Here is a 21,165-nt window from a genome sequence, read left to right as displayed (position 1 = left end):
ATAGTCCATTGAATCCTTCAAGGTACTGTAATGAACTCATTCTTTATTTATATTGGTGTTAAACCTACTGTATTCCAACTTCTCTATGGTTTATAAACTATTTTACTAGCCATAGATTCATCAAAATAAGCAAACAACACACGAAAAACAGAATCTGTCAAAAGCAGAACAGTCTATAGTAATCTGGATCAAACGTATACTTATAGAACTCATAAAATTATCAAATAAATTTCTGGACCTGAGGAATTTATCTATTAATAATCTGCAAAAATAATTAACTAAATAGCACTCTCCAAATAAAAATGGCAGCAATTCTCGTGATCTCTAAAGTTTCTGTTTTTTACAGCATGATCAACAAGACTTTCCCAAAGTCTTCCCAAAGGTTCTACTTGGCACAAACACTAATTAAAACAATAAAACCACATCTAAACAGAGGCTAGATGAATTATTTATTACTAAATAGGAACAAAAATCAAGGAACAAAAATAAAATTGGGTTGCCTCCTAACAAGCGCTATCGTTTAACGCCCGTAGCTAGGCATGATGATTTCAATGATGCTCGCATAAAAGATAAGAATTGTAACATAAAGAGAGCATCATGAAGAATATAACTAGCACATTTAAGTCTAACATACTTCCTATGCATAGGGATTTTGTGAGCAAACAACTTATGGGAACAAGAATCAACTTGCATAGGAAGGTAAAACAAGCATAACTTCAAAACTTTAAGCACATAGAGAGGAAACTTGATATTATTGCAATTCCTACAAGCATATATTCCTCCCTCATAATACTTTTCAGTAGCGTCATGAATGAATTCAACAATATAACAAGCATAGAAATTTTATTACTCTCCACATAAGCAAAATTCTTCTCATTCAGAATAGTGGGAGTATCATAAGAGACTTGGATACTATAAATTGTTTCCACATTAAAGGAGTAATGTTCAGAAAAGGGGTAACCATAATCTTGAAAAGTTTTATAAATATAATCCTCACTACTTTTTATAGCATATGTATCATCACAATAATTATCATAAGTAGGAGGCATGTTGTTATCATTATAAATTTGCATATCAAAACTGGGGATACTAAAAATATCATCTTCATTAAGCGTAGCATCCCCAAGCTTGGGACAAACATAAATTGCAGCAAATATATTCTCAAAAACATCATCTTCTTCAAACATAGCATCCCCAAGCTTGGGCCTTTTCATATTATAAGCATAATCACTCTCATCATTAATAGTATGGATAGCACCAATAGTATAACAATTATCATATTCTTCCAAGAAAGTGCCAAAAAGATTTTCAAGATCATAAGAAGTATCATTATCTTCCACAATTATATTTCATGAGGCACAATAGTAATAGGAGCAGTACTATTTGGGAGAGATATCTTTTTACTTCTCTTCCTTTTTCTTTTCTTCTTCTTCACCACATCATGTGTGGGTTCAATCCTCTTTTTGGAGCTCCTTATTGATGAGATTGGTTGAATAGGAGGCTCCTCCTCGTTACCTGATTCATCATAAGAAATAATATGAGGATATTGGGAAGTCTCTTCCCTTTCATTAGTATTCTCTTCATCTTCTATTTGTTTTCTTTTCTTTATGTAGTTGGCAATATAAGGATTTTCAATGCAATTCACCGCACAATACATATAAACTTCCTCTAGGTCAAAATTAAGAACTCTATCAAGGGCAAATTTTGGAATATCCTTAGTTATACGTTTCATTTCTTCGTAGCCCATAAGCAAACTAAGTTCATTATAATGTGCAAGGGAAATCAAGTCATCAAAATTTTTGGACACGATTAGATCATGAAACAATTTGCATTGGATAATTAAATGACCACGTTCATTACAAAGCTCACAAGCATGGCCAACATAATTTAAATTTTCAGCACATTCATCTAGCTCTTCTTGCAACAATTTAGTTTGTAAGTATTTATGCCTCTTGCAATATCTATCTTCCCTATTTGGTGTGTAGTTACAAACCCAATGTACTCCACAAAAATTGACATGTTTATAGGAGACATTTTCATCATAACTAGTGCAATCATCATTAGTATCATGGATATTCAAAGAATTCATACTAACAACATTGCAATCATGCTCATCATTCAAAGATTTAGTGCCAAACATTTTATAGATTTCTTCTTCTAGCACTTGAGCACAATTATCCTTTCCATCATACTCACGAAAGATATTAAAAAGGTGAAGCGTATGAGACAAACTCAATTCCATTTTTTATAGTGTTATTTTATAAACTAGACTAGAGATAAAACAAGAAACTAAAAGACACGATTCCAAGATCTAAAGATATACCTTCAAGCACTCACCTCCCCGGCAACGGTGCCAGAAAAGAGCTTGATGTCTACTACACAACCTTCTTCTTGTAGACGTTGTTGGGCCTCCAAGTGCAGAGGTTTGTAGGACAGTAGCAAATTTCCCTCAAGTGGATGACCTAAGGTTTATCAATCCGTAAGAGGTGTAGGATGAAGATGATATCTCTCAAGCAACCCAGCAACCAAATAACAAAGAGTCTCTTGTGTCCCCAACACACCCAATACAATGGTAAATTATATAGGTGCACTAGTTCGGCGAAGAGATTGTGATACAAGTGGTATATGGATAGTAGATAAAGGTATTTGTAATCTGAAATTATAAAAACAGCAAGGTAACTAATGATAAAAGTGAGCGTAAATGGTATTGCAATGCATGGAAATAAGGCCTAGGGTTCATACTTTTGCTAGTGTAAGTTCCCTCAACAATAATATCATAATTGGATCACATAAGTATCCCTCAACATGCAACAAAGAGTCACTCCAAAGTCACTAATAGTGTAGAACGAACGAAGAGATTATGGTAGGGTACGAAACCACCTCAAAGTTATTCTTTCCAATCAATCCGTTGGGCTATTCCTATAGGTGTCACAAACAGCCCTAGAGTTCGTACTAGAATAACACCTTAAGACACAAATCAACCAAAACCCTAATGTCACCTAGATACTCCAATGTCACCTCAAGTATCCGTGGGTATGATTATACGATATGCATCACACAATCTTAGATTCATCTATTCAACCAACACATAGAACCTCAAAGAGTGCCCCAAAGTTTCTACCGAAGAATCACGATGAAAACGTGTGCCAACCCCTATGCATAGGTTCATGGGCGGAACCCGCAAGTTGATTGCCAAAACATACATCAAGTGAATCACATGGTATCCCATTGTCACCATAGATACGCACGGCAAGACATACATCAAGTGTTCTCAAATCTTTAAAGACTCAATCCGATAAGATAAATTCAAAGGGGAAACTCAATTCATTACAAGAGAGTAGAGGGGGAGGAGAAACATAAGATCCAACTATAATAGAAAAGCTCGTGATACATCAAGATCGTGCCAAATCAAGCACACGAGAGAGAGAGAGAGAGATCAAACAGATAGCTACTAGTACATACCCTCAGCCCCGAGGGAGAACTACTCCCTCCTCATCATGGAGAGCACCGGGATGATGAAGATGGCCACCTGAAAGTGCTAGTGATCGACTAGAGGGGGGTGAATAGGAGACTTTTATGAAAGTCTTCAAGACATGGAAGTTTCGAAGACAAACGATAGAAATAAACCTATTACCATGCAGCGGAAGGTAGACTACACTAGGCAAACCATAGTCAAGTATTCAACGAAGTGAAAGCACAATGACTAATAGCAACTAGGCAGTAAAGATCAGGTAGGAAGATATTGTGAAGCCAATCAGAACAAGTAGTCACTTAGTGAAGACAAAAGATAATGCAATCATACAATGACTTCACAAGGACCAACAGTAGGCAAGGGGAAGGGAAGGATGAAACCAATGACTCATTGAAGACAATGATTTGTTGGACTAGTTCCAGTTGCTGTGACAACTGTACGTCTGGTTAGGGAGGCTGAGATTCAACTCAGAAGACCTCATCTTCACCTTATTCCCCTTGAGCTAAGGACACCCAATCCTCGCCCAATCACTCTGGTAAGTCTTCAAGGTAGACTTCCAAACCTTCACCGATGATCCACAATGACTCTTGGATGCTCAGAACGCGACGCCTAACCGGCTGGAGGATTCACAGTCCTCAAGTGTAATAAGTCTTCAGATCACACAGACGGGAAGACTTAAGTGATGCCTAACACTCTTTGGCTCTGGGTGTTTAGGGCTTTATCCTCGCAAGGAATTCTCTCTCAAAGGCTTCGAGGCGGGTTGCTCTCAAACGACAAAAGTCGTACTCTAACTTTGAGCAGCCAACCATTTATGGTTGTAGGGGGTGGACTATTTATAGCCACTAGGCAACCCGACCTGATTTGTCCGAAATGACCCTTGGTCACTAAGGAACTGACACGTGTTCCAACGGTCAGATTTCAAACACACACGGCAACTTTACTTGGGCTACAAGCAAAGCTGACTTATCCAACTCTGGACAAGATTTGCTGTCATAGTCTTCACTCGAAGACATAGGATTTTGGTTAAGCATCACTTCAGTCATTCTGACTGGTTCACTTGGACCCCACTTAACAGTACGGTGGTTCCTATGACTCAACAAAGAAGAAAAAGAACGACGAAACAACTAAGTCTTCGCGCTCCATAGTCTTCATGTGATGTCTTCTCTTGTCATAGTCTTCAATGTGAATGTCTTCACATACCACCTTTGACTTCAATGTCTTCATTCATTTTTAGGGGTCATCTCTGGTAGGAAAACTAAATCAATGAGGGACTTCTACCTGTGTTATCCTGCAATTCTCACAAACACATTAGTCCCTCAACTAGGTTTGTCGTAAATACTCCAAAACCAACTAGGGGTGGCACTAGGTGCACTTACAATCTCCCCCTTTTTGGTGATTGATGACAAACTAGTTGAAGTTTTCAACGGGGAATATAATATGTGAAATTGTAAAGGATAGGGGATTGTGTTCATAAGTTGCAAGGGCTCCCCCTGAAGATGTGCATATAAGTAATTTGCTTTTGGAATGCAAATGCACATGGCAGGTTGTACTTGTGGAGATCCTCTTCAACTTATGATGACAAGTCATTATGCAAGATATGATGTAATGAATATAATGACATGCATAATGAAAAATGGACGTCTGCAAAATGATCTAAGTGCGGAATTTATCCTCGCACATGCGGAATTTATCACCGCATCACAGAATAGCAAATAAGTAGCAGACGACCATCGAGTTTAAGTGTTACAACTCAAAGAACCAAATGTATCGAAAACGAGAGTTGTAAGCACTTGGCAAAAGTAGTAAAAATAGACCAACCACCCATATAGACCCGTTTGAAGACTATCAACCCATATGCTTCTCCCCCTTATGTCAGTGAGGACCAAAAAGGTTTGAAGACATAGAGCGCCTACTCTTTCCCATGAGGAGTAGGTGAAGCAGCAGGGTCGTCGGTGTTGTTAGGCAATGCAGACGAACTCGGGGCAGTGTCAATGCGTGCAGAAGTAGGGGGCGGTGAAGTAGCATCGTCTTCATCATCGATCACTCTGGCATTCACAGTTGCAGCAGAGGAGGAGAACTCAGAGTCTTCAAGAGATGGAGTTCGTCGGAGTACAATCCTTCTTGGAGGTGTTGAGTCAAATTTGAAGCGTTCAGAGAAGCCATCCTCTTGAAGATCATCCTCAGAGCACATAAGCGTTAGCCCTTTCCATGTACGCCGACAGGTTTCATGGGCAACAAAGGCATTCTTCGTGGCAAGATTGCGAATCCTGTTTACGTCCACCAAGAGGCTTTGCATTTGGCGCTTCAGCCAGTCATGATGCCTATCCTATTTCTGATGAAGGGCAACCAGAAGCTCTCGGTCATTGGGAACACGGGAGCACTTCTTGGGCCTTTGGGCAATGGTGTTTTCAGTGGCTTCAGTGAGGGCATGATGAGGTGCACGTGTAGTTCCAGCCAGAGGATAAACACGTGTGACTGCTTGAACTCCTTCAATGTTTTGAGAGAAGCTTTGTTTTTCAGCATTCTGAAGACTAAGGGGCTCCCTGGCAGGCTCTGGGTAGATGGCTTCAACTGACATATCGACGTCAGGCAGAAAGATCCGATGATTGCGAGCAGAGGGCTGATAGGTGACAGTTGAGTGTAGTTTAGATAGTACGTGGCAGATACTCAAGGTCTTCAACAAAGAACTCCTTAGGATATTCAGCATCTGGAGACAAAGGCTTCATCATGCTAAGCATCTAACTCATATTGGGCTCAGGCTTGTGGAAGATGCTTTCCATAGCAGCACTATGAAGCTGACAACTAGGTTCATACAGATCTCCTGGAGTGGGCAGGCTAGTAAGCTCAATGATATCAAAGGTTTTGGCTTCATGCTGAACATTGCCTGTCATCCACTCAAGGACCCAAGTCTTCGGATCCCTGTTGTAGCCACGGATACGAAGAGTGGCATAAAATTGGAGTAGCAATTCTTCATTCCAGTGCTCCTTATCAGTGACGAACTGCAGCAAACCAGACTCTCCGAAGCAATCCAGAGCTTCTTCCAAACAGGGCAGTCCAGTTATGGCTTCAGTGTCAAGACGCATATGTGGGAAAATGCAGCCTTGATTGTACAGGATGCATGAGTAATAACTGCGCTGCTGATAGCTCCAGAACCGATCAGAAGATATTCTTGCCTTGGTGTAGGGGTTCTTGGCGCTATCAAAGAAGGTGTTGTGTGCCTTGAAGCCATTGATATTGAATGATCCGGGTGCAGATGCAGTGCCTGGAAACCTGGGCAACCTTGGTATTGGCTTCTGAACCTGAGGCCTGTGCTCAACGTGATAGTCAAACTGAGGGCCAGCACCAGGCGGAGGAGTCAGAATGGGCCATTTGACAGTGACAAGTTGGCCATAGTTGAATGCTTGCTCGATAGTGTGTGGCCTTGGTGGCGGAACAGGAGCAGTGGCATCAATAGAGGCTTCAGGCTGCACATCTGTTGCAGGTGCATCATTGGCTTCATTGGCCTCTGGCACATGGGTTGGTGCAGGCTCCACATTTGCTTTAGCCATGACTACGTCATTGGCTTCATTTGTGTTGGTGGTGGCAGCCTCAGGATTCTCAACCTCCACTTGATGAGCTGGAGGGTCGGGCACAGACACGTTCACTTCAGGAACATCTTCATCAGAGATTGGGGGTGTAGGGACACGATCTTCTTCTTGTGTGTCATCGGCTGATGCAGCCGGATTGTCTTCAGCACCTTTGGCTTCATACACAGAGACATTCACAGTCGGAGTGGCTTCTGGGAACACTTGACGTGCAACAGATTGGGGCACTTCTCCTTCTGGAACGCTCAAAAGGGGGACTTGAGGCCTTGGTCCTTTGCGAAGCCTGCGTAGCGCTGGCGACGCCTGTGGAGATGGAGTTGGCTGGGCCTCAAAGTCGTTTTCTTCGTCTGGAACAGGTGGTGTGACTTGTTGTTGTTGGGGAGTACTTGGGTGTCTTGTTGTTGTGGGTGATCAGCCCACGATGCATCCTGAGCAATTGGCGTCACAGGACGACCAATGTTGATGAGTTCGCTGTGCGTGAGCACAGGCGATGATACCAGTTGGTTCTCGATCTGAGGAAGAACTACATCATCTTCAACATTGTCATGGTGAACAATGTCTTCAGCAGCGGTGGGATCAACTGCTGGAATGTCTTCAGCTTCATGAGCCTCTGTGGAAGCAGGCTCATGAACAATCAGTTGGTGCTCATGGTGTTCAGATGCAGGGCGAACCATTGAGTTAGGTTCAACAACTAGGGGCTCTATGGGAGCAACCCGATCCTTCTTGGTTTTACGCTTCTTCTTAGAGGGAGCGACATCAGAAGCTTCAGGATTTTTCCTTTTTCTGGCTTTAGCCTCGGCAGTCCTCGTCTTCTTCAGTTCTGATGCGGTTGACCTGACCTTTGGCTTCGAGCTAGTCATGCTGCTTGGGAAGACTATGCGAGGTTCTTCCTGCCTTGAAGGTGCAGATTGATCAGTTGAGGGCTTCTTCTTCTTTGCAGCCATTCTGGGGTCGATGCCAGGACGACCAAGAGCCTTGCGCTTCTCAGCCTCATTGTAGGCTTGCACGCACTTGTCAGCCAGGCTCTTCATGTGCTCACAAGAACCTTGAGCTTCTTCATGCTTCTTAAGAAAGGCTTCCTTGAGCTCGTGCAGCATAATCTTGAAGTTTTTCACATCTTGCACGCTGAGCTTGGCCATGTGCTTCTTGAACTGAGCTTTCTCATAGTCGATCTTTTGCTTAAGTTCAACGATGCGCTGAGCTAGAGCTAGCTCAGAAGCAATGGCGCCAGTGAAGGCGACACTGAGGCCAATTGGAAGTTGCAGATCTTCAAAGCTGAGGTTGGGCGTGTCAAACCACTCATCAATGAAGTCATGGATGATTGCCACATCAAAGAGAGGCAAATCATTAAAGATCTCTGCTTCTTCCTTTCTCTTGATCGGTTACTCAAGAGCGTCATCTGCAAGATCTTCATCACTGGACAGATCAATGGCATCGTTGTGCAGAATAGCAGCAGCAGTTAGTGCCTGATCAGTACTCTTTCTCATCTCAGTCTTCTTGGAGATGCGTGATAGATCTTCAAACTGCACACTGTCTTCAGGAGGTGCAGTAGCCAGTGGCTTCGCACGTGAGATTTTTGGTGCTGAGGCAGACTTTGAAGCTTTAGGCTTCTTCAATTTCTTTGGCTTCGGCGGTGCAGGCGCTTCATCAGATTCAGCGTCATCTGCAGGCTCATCCACGGCTGTCCCTTGAACCATGATATGAGTGATGAGACCTTCCAGGTTGTAGAAGGGCCCAACAAGATTGGTTTCAGCTTCGCAGGTGCCATCGGCACGGGGAGCAGAGGGACCAGGGTTGAAGTCTAGTCCCAATGACTTCTTGTTTTGCTTCACCGAATTCTTGGCAAACTGGAAGTTGCGCTTGAACAGATTGTCGTCACGACAGCATAGCAATGACGATGGGTCTGCATCCGCAGGCTGTGATCCATGGACCATGCAGGGATAGAAGCCTTGTTCAATGGCTTCATCTCTGGACCTGGGTTGAAGATTTCTATAGAGGATGTCTCCCCATGGTCGCTTGATGGAATTCTTCTCAGCATATTCCTTGGTCACAAACCTGTACTTGAACCACTGTTCTGCCCAATATCGTCGAATCCATTGGATTCGTGTCTTGCGCTGAGTGTAATCCTCTTCTGGATCTGTCTTGTACAGCTCTGAGAGGTCATCAGGCAGATCTCTTGATGTTCCACCTCGACGCTTCCTACCACCCTTTCTTGCCGATTTCTCTGTAGCCATGATCTTCAAACTGAATGGCTTCAACACGTTCAAAGGTTTCAAAGGCTTTCGCTTGCTGGTCAAGCAGGAACTGGCTTCGGGAGAATTTATATGATGTTGTAAGAATTCTGCAAATGAATGCAGACTATGAGAACCAAGGGATTCTCCCACGAACATGTAGCTGTGACAGCATTAAGGTGCGAGGGAAGGGGAAGAGGTCATATGCATTCTCAGAAGATTTTGAAGATAAATCAGTTTAGAAGACATTGACCTCATAGTGCAAAGACATTCACTCATAGATAGAGAGTTGGTTCCAGATTTGTACGAATCCACGGATAAGTACAAGTGAGGAATCTAACTACTTTGTGAAGCATAAGTGAACATACTAGGCATATTATGAGATGCAGTATGAATTAGATCCAACTCGTGTGAATAGAAATTGCTTGTGGTAGAAAGTGATGAATTTATAGGATCAAGGGGGGCGTAAAAAGGAAGTTTTATTTACCAGACAAAGAACTGCTAGACGGAGTGGGAGAGGAGGCCGAGCAGATTGATCGTCCGTGCCCTAACTTGGTGACGGAGGACACCTACGGCGACGGCGGAGAAGACGATATCCGCGGCCGGCGTGAAGACGGCGTCGGTGAGGTCGAGGCAGCTATGCGCTTCGTCGTCGGCGTCGTCGAGGGCTAGCGGTGGTGCTAGGGTTTGTGCGTGAGTGGAAGAAAGGATAATGACTATGGTGAGGCGTGTATTTATAGGGATAGGGACGGCACAGTGTTATTACACAGGTGCCCCTGGTGATTTACATCTGAAGGACACGTGGCCATCATGCAACATATCGGAGGTTGTTCCACGTTCCCACGCACGCTTGGATTGTCGGGTGGTCGTTCCCACTTCTCCGGGTTTCAGGTGAAGGAATTAGCATTGAAAACAGACTTAATGTTTGTCTCTGTATCTTCTGCTGACAAGGACGCAGAGAAGATATTCGACAGTTTCAATAGAATGAATATGATTTGGAGATATAGAGTTTGAGATAGAAAGCATAAAGAGGTTAGGGTCCGATCACATTCACTTAGTTCAAAAGATTCAACAAGAAGACATAGCTATAAGTGAATGCTGTAGAGGACAGAACACTAGTATATATATGTATATATAAGAAAGACAATCAAATCAACATCGTGAAGATAATCATGAAGACAAGTTGAAATTGAAGCCAAACCAAATGTGAAGACATACCAAACGTAACACCATGAGTGAAACACTTCAAACAGAAAATTTTGGTGGTGGCGTTACCCACCGTATAGGAAGTATTAGACCCAGACACGGCGCACAAATATCGTGGCGCTCCGAAGTCAAATTCCACATTAATGTATTCACACTTAGAATGTAAGTCTTCATTGATTGAAGATATGCTTTACTTCGTGTGTTGCACATCTAAGTCATCAGTATGCATAAGTGTTAGGATGTGTGCCTGATCACAGGACATTTGAGGATTCCAAGATATTTAGCTCACACCGTAACTTGCAAAACCTCTTCTCATCCAAGGGCTTGGTGAAGATATCTGCCAATTGCTCTTCAGTGTTGACGTGTATGATATCAATATCTTCCTTCACAACATGATCTCTGAGAAAGTGATGACGAATTTCAATGTGCTTTGTCTTCGAGTGCTGAACTGGGTTGTTGGCAATCTTGATGGCGCTTTCGTTGTCGCAGTAGAGTGGCACTTGCTTCAGATGAATACCATAGTCTTTGAGTGTTTGCTTCATCCATAGAAGCTGAGCGCAGCAAGATCCAGCAGCAATGTATTCAGATTCAGCAGTGGAGAGAGATACACAGTTCTGCTTCTTTGAAGACCAACATACAAGTGATCATCCTAGAAAATGACATGTGCCTGATGTAGACTTGTGATCCACCTTGTCACCAGCATAATCAGCATCCGAGAATCCAACTAGATTAAACTCTAAGCCCTTTGGATACCATAATCCTAATGTTGGGGTGTGAGCCAAATATCTGAGAATTTGCTTCACAGCTAAGTGATGCGATTCCTTTGGCGCCGCTTGGAATCGAGCACACGTGCAAACACTAAGCATAATATCTGGCCTAGATGCACATAGATACAGTAAAGAACCAATCATGGAGCGGTATACCTTTTGATCGAACTCTTTACCATTGTCGTCGGGACCCAGATGATGTTTGGCTGGCATTGGAGTCGTGAAGCCTTTGCAGTCTTGCATCCCAAATTTCTTCAGGCAATCTTTGAGGTACTTATCTTGAGATATGAAGATGCCGTTGTGTTGCTGACGTATTTGAAGACCAAGGAAGAACTTCAGCTCACCCATCATGGACATCTGATATTGCTCTTGCATCATATATCCAAACTCGTCAGTGTATTTCTGATTGGTGCAGCCGAAGATAATGTCATCCCCATATATTTGGCACACAAACATTTCACCATCATATGTCTTCGTGAAGAGAGTGGGGTCGAGGCAACCAGGTTTGAAGCCTTTGCTCTTCAGGAAGTATTTGAGTGTGTCATACCAAGCCTGAGGGGCTTGTTTGAGGCCATACAATGCCTTGTTGAGCTTGTACACCATGTCAGGATGTTTTGGATCTTCAGAGCCAGGCGGTTGTGCAACATACACTTCTTCTTCAATCTTGCCATTGAGAAAAGCGCTCTTCACATCCATTTGATACATAAGAATGTTATGATGATTTGCATAGGCCAGCAGTATGCGTGTGGCTTCAAGTCTAGCCACAGGAGCAAATGTTTCATCGAAGTCAATCCCTTCAACTTGAGTGTAACCTTGAGCAACGAGATGAGCTTTGTTTCTGACAACTTGACCATGCTCATCTTGCTTGTTGCAATATATCCATTTGGTGCCTATTATATTGTGCTTGCGAGGATCAGGACGCTTAACCAGTTCCCATACATTATTCAGCTCGAACTGTTGAAGCTCTTCTTGCATAGCTTGAATCCATTCAGGTTCCATGAAGGCTTCTTCAACTTTCTTGGGTTCAGATATTGAGACGAATGCGAAGTGCCCACAGAAATTTGCTAGCTGTGTTGCCCTTGAACGAGTGAGTGGACCTGGTGCATTAATGATATCAATTATTCTCTCAGTCTGTACTTCATTTGCGACACGAGGATGTACAGGACGAAGATTTTGCTCTTGCTGGTCATTGTCATCGTTAGAAGGATTGTCTTCAGGCTGAGCATTGTCTTCAAGTTGATCATTGTCTTCAGGTTGATCAGGTGCGGAGATGATAAATTCCTCTTCAGGCTGAGCTTCAGAAGGTATGATTTCTCCAGTTCCCATAAGTTTGATTGATTCACTGGATGGAACTTCATCTAGCACATTTGGCAGGTGCTCTCTTTGTGAGACGTTAGTCTCATCGAACCGCACATCCACTGCTTCAACCACTTTATAGTGAAAAAGGTTGAAGACTCTGTAGGAGTGCGAATCCTTTCCATATCCAAGCATAAAACCTTCATGTGCTTTTGGTGCAAATTTTGAAGTGTGATGTGGATCCTTGATCCAGCACCTGGCACCAAATACTCTGAAGTAACTGACATTTGGCTTCTTGCCAGTAAGGAGCTCATAGGATGTCTTGTTGAGAAGTTTGTGAAGATACACACGGTTGATGATATGGCATGCAGTATCAATGGCTTCAGGCCAGAACTTTCTTGGAGTCTTGTATTCATCAAGCATTGTCCGGGCCATCTCAATGAGTGTTCTGTTCTTGCGTTCCACGACGCCATTCTGCTGTGGTGTGTACGGAGCTGAGAATTCATGTGTGATGCCCAATGTATCAAGATAAGTGTCTAGACCAGTGTTCTTGAATTCAATGCCATTGTCACTTCTGATGTGCTTGATCTTGACGCCATAGTTGTTCATGGCTCGATTGGCGAAGCGTCTGAAGACATCCCGCACTTCAGTCTTGTAGAGGATTATATGCACCCAAGTATATCTTGAATAATCATCAACAATGACAAAGCCATAGAGACAAGCAGTAGTAGTAAGAGTTGAGTAATGAGTGGGACCAAAAAGATCCATGTGGAGCAGTTCGAAGGGTTGAGTCTTTGTCATGATTGTCTTCGAGGGATGCTTGGCCCTCATCATCTTTCCTGCTTCACAGGCACCGCATAAGTGATCCTTCTTGAAGTTGACGCCCTCGATGCCTATGACATGCTTCTTCCTTGCAAGGGTGTGGAGGTTCCTCATGCCAGCATGCCCTAGCCTCCGATGCCAGAGCCAGCATTCAGAAGCTTTTGCTAGAAGACATACGGCAAGTTGTGGACCTGTTAAGAAATCTACCACGTACAAATCATCTTTCCGGTACCCTTCAAACACTAGAGACTTGTCAGATTCCATTAGAACAAGGCAACGATATTTTCCAAACATCACAATCATGTTTAAATCGCAAAGCATTGAGACAGACATTAAGTTGAAACCAAGGGATTCAACAAGCATGACTTTATCCATGTGTTGATCCTTTGAGATTGCAACTCTACCTAGACCCAATACCTTGCTTTTACTAGTGTCAGCAAATGTGATGTGACTTTTGTCAGATGGACGTAAGGTTGAGTCCATAAGAAGGCTTCGCTTGCCAGTCATGTGATTGGTACACCCACTATCAATAATCCATTCTGAAGCAGCTGGTGTCGTACCCTACAGTGCAGTTAGGGGGATAGGCTTCATGAAGAGAATTGTGAAGCATAAACATTTGACGAGCAAGTGGATTATGAAGGCTTAAATCAAGGGTAGGACTGATAGAGCAAGTGGCAAGTGACTCAGGAACAAAATACATAATAAGACCATTTGGGCATTTGATCTTGCACCCTACAAGATGTTTTAGGTCCCCGGCAATAGCATCAGACGATTTTGGTTTTCGGCTGGAGACCTTTCCCTGCAAAAGAGAGTTAAGCTTTCTTAGCCACCCATATCTTCAAGGGTGGCTTCGAAGTAATGAGTCTAAGTGCAGCATCTGAGAACTTTGGCTTTGGAGCCCTAGCAAAAAGTCTTGCAGCTGGACAATAGTGCTCATAAGAATAAGCAGAATAGTTGTTGGTCTTATGAACATGGCGGTTTGATGAAATGCACACATATTCACAGGCATGAGTATAGTTTCCCTGCAAAACATTTGCGTTAGTGCGACTCAGGTGAGTCCTCTGTCTGGATGAAGCCTTTGGATCATATGAAGCCTGTGGTCTGGGGTTTGTCTTCTTCACCTGTGGTGTCATGATGACATTCACAGGAAGATTCTCCAAACACCTTTTTGGCACCCAGACCTTCTTCATAGGCGGTCCATTCCTGCAGTTAGTACCAATATACCTGGCAAACACTTCACCATTCTGATTCGTAAACAGTTTATAGTTTGCATCAAAGGATTCATCAATAATAATGGGATTAGCACAAGTGAAGCCAGATAGGGTGGATGGATCCGCTGAAGGTTCCTTTGCAGCAACCCATGTGGTCTTGGGGTACTGCTCAGGTTTCCAGTAAGAGCCATCAACATTCATTTTCCTTTCGAACCCAACACCCTCTTTCCTAGGGTTTTGGTTCAGGATCTGCCTTTTGAGGACATCACATAGTGTTTGATGCCCTTTGAGACTTTTGTACATCCCTGTTTCAAGCAATGTCTTCAACGTAGCATTCTCATCAGCAATAGCAGTGGTATCCTCAGCAGAGGGGTTAGTTACCACATCATCAGTTGAAGATATTGCAACAGGAGCAGCAGTAGAACATTCAGCAACAAAAGTAGCGTTATCACGCTCAAGGCATTTAAGACATGGTGGTTCAAATCCTTCCTGAGCGGGACTGATCTGTTCGGTGCGAAGTGACTCGTTTTCCTTTTGAAGATCTTCATGAGCCGCTCTCAATTTCTCAAGATCTTGCTTCCTTTGAAGATAATCATAGGAAAGCTTTTCATGAGTTGTTGAGAGCGTTTCATGACGACTTTCAAGTTCCTCATACTTAACGTGAAGATTTTTTATGTCTTCAATTAAGGACTGAGATCGAGTCATTTCAGTGTCTAACAGATCATCGCTTTTGTCTAACAGTTTTTGAATATGTTCCATAGCTTTCTGTTGTTCAGTTGCAATTTTAGCAAGTGTTTTGTAGCTGGGTTTGGAACCACAATCAGAGTCATCTTCACTAGATGTTTGATAGTGAGTAGTGCGTGTGTTTACCTTGGCACCGCCTGCCATGAAGCAGTAGGTAGGAGCGGAGTAGTCCTTGTCATTTGCATCGGTGTCAGTGATGAAGTCATTGTCTTCAGTGTTGAAGATGGACTTGGCAACGTATGTTGTAGCCAGACTCGCAACGCCAGAATCGGACTCCTCCTCAGACTCCACCTCCGCCTCCTCAGAAGCGGACTCCTCCTCTGAATCCATTTCCTTGCCAACAAACACACGTGCCTTGCCAGATGAGCTCTTCTTGTGTGATGAAGACTTAGAGGAAGACTTGGAAGAAGACTTTGAGTATTTCTTCTTCTTCTTGTCGTCAGAGTCATATTCCTTGCTCTTCTTCTTCTTGTTGTTCTCATTGTCCCACTGCGGACACTCAGAGATGAAGTGGCCAGGTTTCTTGCACTTGTGGCATGTTCTCTTCTTGTAGTCATGAGCAGAAGCTTCATCATTCCTTGAGCTTGATCGTGAAGACTTTCTGAAGCCTTTCTTCTTGGTGAATTTTTGAAACTTCTTCACAAGCATAGCAAGCTCCTTTCCAATGTCTTCAGGATCATCAGAACTACTATCAGATTCTTCTTCAGATGAGGAGACAGCTTTTGCCTTCAAGGCACGAGTTCGCCCATAGTTGGGACCATAGATGTCTCTTTTCTCAGAAAGCTGAAACTCATGTGTGTTGAGCCTCTCAAGTATGTCAGACAGATCGAGTGTCTTGAAATCAGGACGTTCTTGAATCATCAGGGCTAGGGTGTCAAACGAGCTATCAAGTGATCTCGGGAGTGCCTTGACGACTTCATGCTTGGTGATCTCAGTGGCGCCGAGAGCTTGAAGCTCATTTGTGATGTCAGTGAGTCGACCAAACGTGAGCTGGACGTTCTCATTGTCATTTCTCTTGAAGCGGTTGAAGAGGTTGCGAAGGACACTGATTCTCTGATCACTCTGGGTTGAGACACCTTCATTGACCTTGGAGAGCCAGTCCCAGACTAGCTTAGATGTTTCCAAAGCACTCACGCGGCCATACTATCCTTTGGTCAGATGACCATAGATGATGTTCTTGGCAGTGGAGTCCAGTTGAACGAACTTCTTGACATCAACAGCGGTGACACCTTCACCAGCCTTGGGAACGCCATTCTTGACGACATACCATAGGTCGACATCAATGGCTTCAAGATGCATGCGCATCTTATTCTTCCAGTAGGGATATTCAGTTCCATCGAAGACGGGGCAAGCAGCGGAGACCTTGATTATCCCTACAGTCGACATAGCTAAAACTCCAGGTGGTTAAACCGAATCACACAGAACAAGGGAGTACCTTGCTCTGATACCAATTGAAAGTGCTAGTGATCGACTAGAGGGGGGGTGAATAGGCGATTTTTATGGAAGTCTTCAAGACATGGAAGTTTCGAAGACAAATGATAGAAATAAACCTATTACCATGCAGCGGAAGGTAGACTACACTAGGCAAACCATAGTCAAGTATTCAACAAAGTGAAAGCACAATGACTAATAGCAACTAGGCAGTAAAGATCAGGTAGGAAGATATTGTGAAGCCAATCAGAACAAGTAGTCACTTAGTGAAGACAAAAGATAATGCAATCATAGAATGACTTCACAAGGACCAACAGTAGGCAAGGGGAAGGGAAGCATGAAACCAGTGACTCGTTGAAGACAATGATTTGTTGGACCAGTTCCAGTTGTTGTGACAACTGTACGTCTGGTTAGGGAGGCTAAGATTCAACTCAGAAGACCTCGTCTTCACCTTATTCCCCTTGATCTAAGGACACCCAGTCCTTGCCCAATCACTCTGGTAAGTCTTCAAGGTAGACTTCCAAACCTTCACAGACTTTGTTCACTGGCGACCCACAATGACTCTTGGATGCTCAGAACGCGATGCCTAACCGGCTGGAGGATTCATAGTCCTCAAGTGTAATAAGTCTTCAGATCACACAGACAGGAAGACTTAAGTGATGCCTAACACTCTTTGGCTCTGGGTGTTTAGGGCTTTATCCTCGCAAGGAATTTCTCTCAAAGGCTTCGAGGTGGGTTCCTCTCAAACAACAAAAGCCATACTCTAACTCTGAGCAGCCAACCGTTTATGGTTGTAGGGGTGGGCTATTTATAGCCACTAGGCAACCCGACCTGATTTGTCTGAAATGACCCTTGGTCACTAAGGAACTGACACGTGTTCCAACGGTCAGATTTCAAACACACACGGCAACTGTACTTGGGCTACAAGAAAAGCTGACTTATCCAACTCTGGACAAGATTTGCTCTCATAGTCTTCACTCGAAGACATAGGATTTTGGTTAAGCATCACTTCAGTCATTCTGACTGGTTCACTTGGACCCCACTTAATAGTACGGTGGTTCCTATGACTCAACAAAGAAGAAAAAGAACGACGAAACAACTAAGTCTTCGCGCTCCATAGTCTTCATGCGATGTCTTCTCTTGTCATAGTCTTCAATGTGAATGTCTTCACATACCACCTTTGACTTCAATGTCTTCATTCATTTTTAGGGGTCGTCTCTGGTAGGAAAACTAAATCAATGAGGGACTTCTACCTGTGTTATCCTACAATTCTCACAAACACATTAGTCCCTCAACTAGGTTTGTCGTCAATACTCCAAAACCAACTAGGGGTGGCACTAGATGCACTTACACCACCGGAGAAGGATTACCCCTCCGGCAGGGTGCCAGAACAGGTCTAGATTGGCTTTTGGTGGCTACGGAGGCTTCTGGCGACGGAACTCCCGATCTATGTGTTCACAGATGTTTTTAGGGTATATGGAGATATATAGGCATAAGAAGTACGTCAAGGGGGCCATGAGGGGCTCACGAGGGTGGAGGGCGCGCCTAGGGGGTGGGCGCGCCCCCCTACCTCGTGACCTCCTCGCAGATCCCCCGACGTGCACTCCAAGTCTTCTAGTCTTCTTTCCTTCCAAAAATGAGTTCTGTGAAGTTTCAGGTCAATTGGACTCCATTTGATTTTCCTTTTCTTCGAAACCCTAAAACAGGGTAAAAACAGAAACTGGCACTGGGCTCTGGGTTAGTAGTTTAGTCCCAAAAGTGATATAAAAGTGTATAATAAAGCCCATAAACATTCAAAACAGTAGATAATATAGCATGGAGCAATCAAAAATTATAGATACGTTGGAGACGTATCAGGATTGCAATCTATATCAAGAACAATGAAATCTATGGGCATATATTCCTATTTGCTACAATAAGAACATCATTAATCCTTCCCATAGGTTTCTTAATAGTGGAATCCGCAAGATCAAATTTAAAGAACAATCATCAAATTCACGGAAACCTAACACATCACACAAAGTTTTTGGAATCGTGGAAACACTAGCACCTAAATCACATAAAGCATAGCATTCATGATCTTTAATTTTAATTTTAATAGTAGGTTCCCAATCATCATAAAGTTTTCTAGGGATAGAAACTTCTAATTCAAGCTTTTATTCATAAGATTGCATTAAAGCATCAGCGATATGTTTGGTAAAAGCTTTATTTTGATCATAAGCATGAGGAGAATTTAGCACGGATTGCAACAAGGAAATACAATCTATCAAAGAGCAATTATCATAATTAAATTCCTTGAAATCCAAAATAGTGGGTTTATTTCTATGTAAAGTTTTGACCTCTTCAATCCCACTTTTACCAATTTTTGCATCAAGATCTAAAAACTCAGAATCATCGGGACGCCTTTTAACTAAAGTTGACTCATCTCCAGTCCCATCATTATCAAGATTCATATTGCAAAACAAATATTTAATAGGAGACACATCAATCAGTTTCAGATCTTTGTCCTTATTATCGTGAAAACTAGAAGAACATGCTTTTATAAAGCAATCTTTTTTAGCACGATCTCTAAGCGAAAACGGAAATAGCTTCAATTTAAAAATATCATTATCCACATCTTTCTTCTTTTGCATATCACACAAATTAACAAAGTTGTTTTGATGGGTAGCGGCATCTTCACTAGGAAGGCCAGAAAACGGATCTTTCATAACAAGGTTCAGCAAAGCAGTATTAATTTCACAAGATTCAGCATCGGTAAGAGGAGAAATCGGAGAGCTAAGAAAATCATTATTGTTCGTATTGGAAAAGTCACACAATTTAGTATTGTCTTGAGACATCGTGACAAACAATCCAACACACAAGCACACAAGAAGCAAGCAAAAAGAGGCAAACGGAAAAGAGGGCGAATGGAAAAGAGGGCGAATAAAACAACAAGGGTGAAGTGGGGAAGTGGAAAACGAGAGGCAAATGGAAAATAATGTAATGTGAGGGATAAGAGTTTGTGATGGGTACTTGGTATGTCTTGACTTGTGCGTAGATCTCCCCATCAACGGCGCCAGAAATAGCTTGTTGACAGGAGATCAAATCTTGACTTGACTTGGTGCAACCTCCCCGGCAACGGCGCCAGAAATACTTCTTGCTACCTCTTGAGCATGCGTTGGTTTTCCCTTGAAGAGGAAAGGGTTATGCAGTAAAGTAGCGTAAGTATTTCCCTCGGTTTTTGGGAACCAAGGTATCAATCCAGTAGGAGGTAACACATAAGTCCCTATTACCTGCACAAACAAACAAGAACCTCGCAACCGACGCGATAAAGGGGTTGTCAATCCCTTCACGGTCACTTACGAAAGTGAGATCTGATAGAGATAATAAGATAAATATTTTTTGTATTTTTATTGTATAGATTGGAAAATAAAGATTGCAAAATAAACAACGATAGAAATAGCAAGTAAATAGGAAAATAATATGATGGAAGATAGACCCGGGGCCATAGGTTTCACTAGTGACTTCTCTCAAGATAGCAAATTCTCTGGTGGGTGAACAAATTACTGTTGAGCAAATGATAGAAAAGCGCATAGTTAAGAGAATATCTAGGCATGATCATGTATATAGGCATCACGTCCACGACAAGTAGACCGAAATGATTATGCATCTACTACTATTACTCCACACATCGACCGCTATCTAACGTGCATCTAGAGTATTAAGTTCATAAGAACAGAGTAACGTGTTTGGCAAGATGACATGATGTAGAGGGATAAACTCAAGCAATATGATATAAACCCCATCTTTTTATCCTCGATGGCAACAATACAATACGTGCCTTGCTGCCCCTTCTGTCACTGGGAAAGGACACCGCAAGATTGAACCCAAAGCTAAGCACTTCTCCCATTGCAAGAAAGATCAATCTAGTAGGCCAAACCAAACTGATAATTCGAAGAGACTTGCAAAGATATTAGATCATGCATAAAAGAATTCAGAGAAGAATCAAATATTGTTCATAGATAATCTTGATCATAAACCCACAATTCATCGGATCTTGATAAACACACCGCAAAAAGAATTACATCAAATAGATCTCCAAGAGAATCGAGGAGAACTTTGTATTGAGATCCAAAGAGAGAGAAGAAGCCATCTAGCTAATAACTATGGACCCGAGGGTCTGTGGTAAACTACTCACACATCATCGGAGAGGCTATGGTGTTGATGTAGAAGCCCTCCACGATCGATTCCCCCTCCAGCGGAGCGCCGGAAAAGGCCCCAAGATGGGATCTCGCGGGTACGGAAGGTTGCGGCGGTGGAAATAGGGTTTCGTGGTGCTCTCGGATGTTTTTGGGGTATATGAGTATATATAGGCGAAAGAAGTAGGTCAGCGGAGCCACGAGGGTGGGGGCGCGCCTACCC

The sequence above is a fragment of the Triticum dicoccoides genome, chromosome 2A (assembly GCF_002162155.2).
Source record: "Triticum dicoccoides isolate Atlit2015 ecotype Zavitan chromosome 2A, WEW_v2.0, whole genome shotgun sequence".
Classification (NCBI taxonomy): domain Eukaryota; kingdom Viridiplantae; phylum Streptophyta; class Magnoliopsida; order Poales; family Poaceae; genus Triticum; species Triticum dicoccoides.
Note: the sequence above shows the minus strand (reverse complement) of the source record.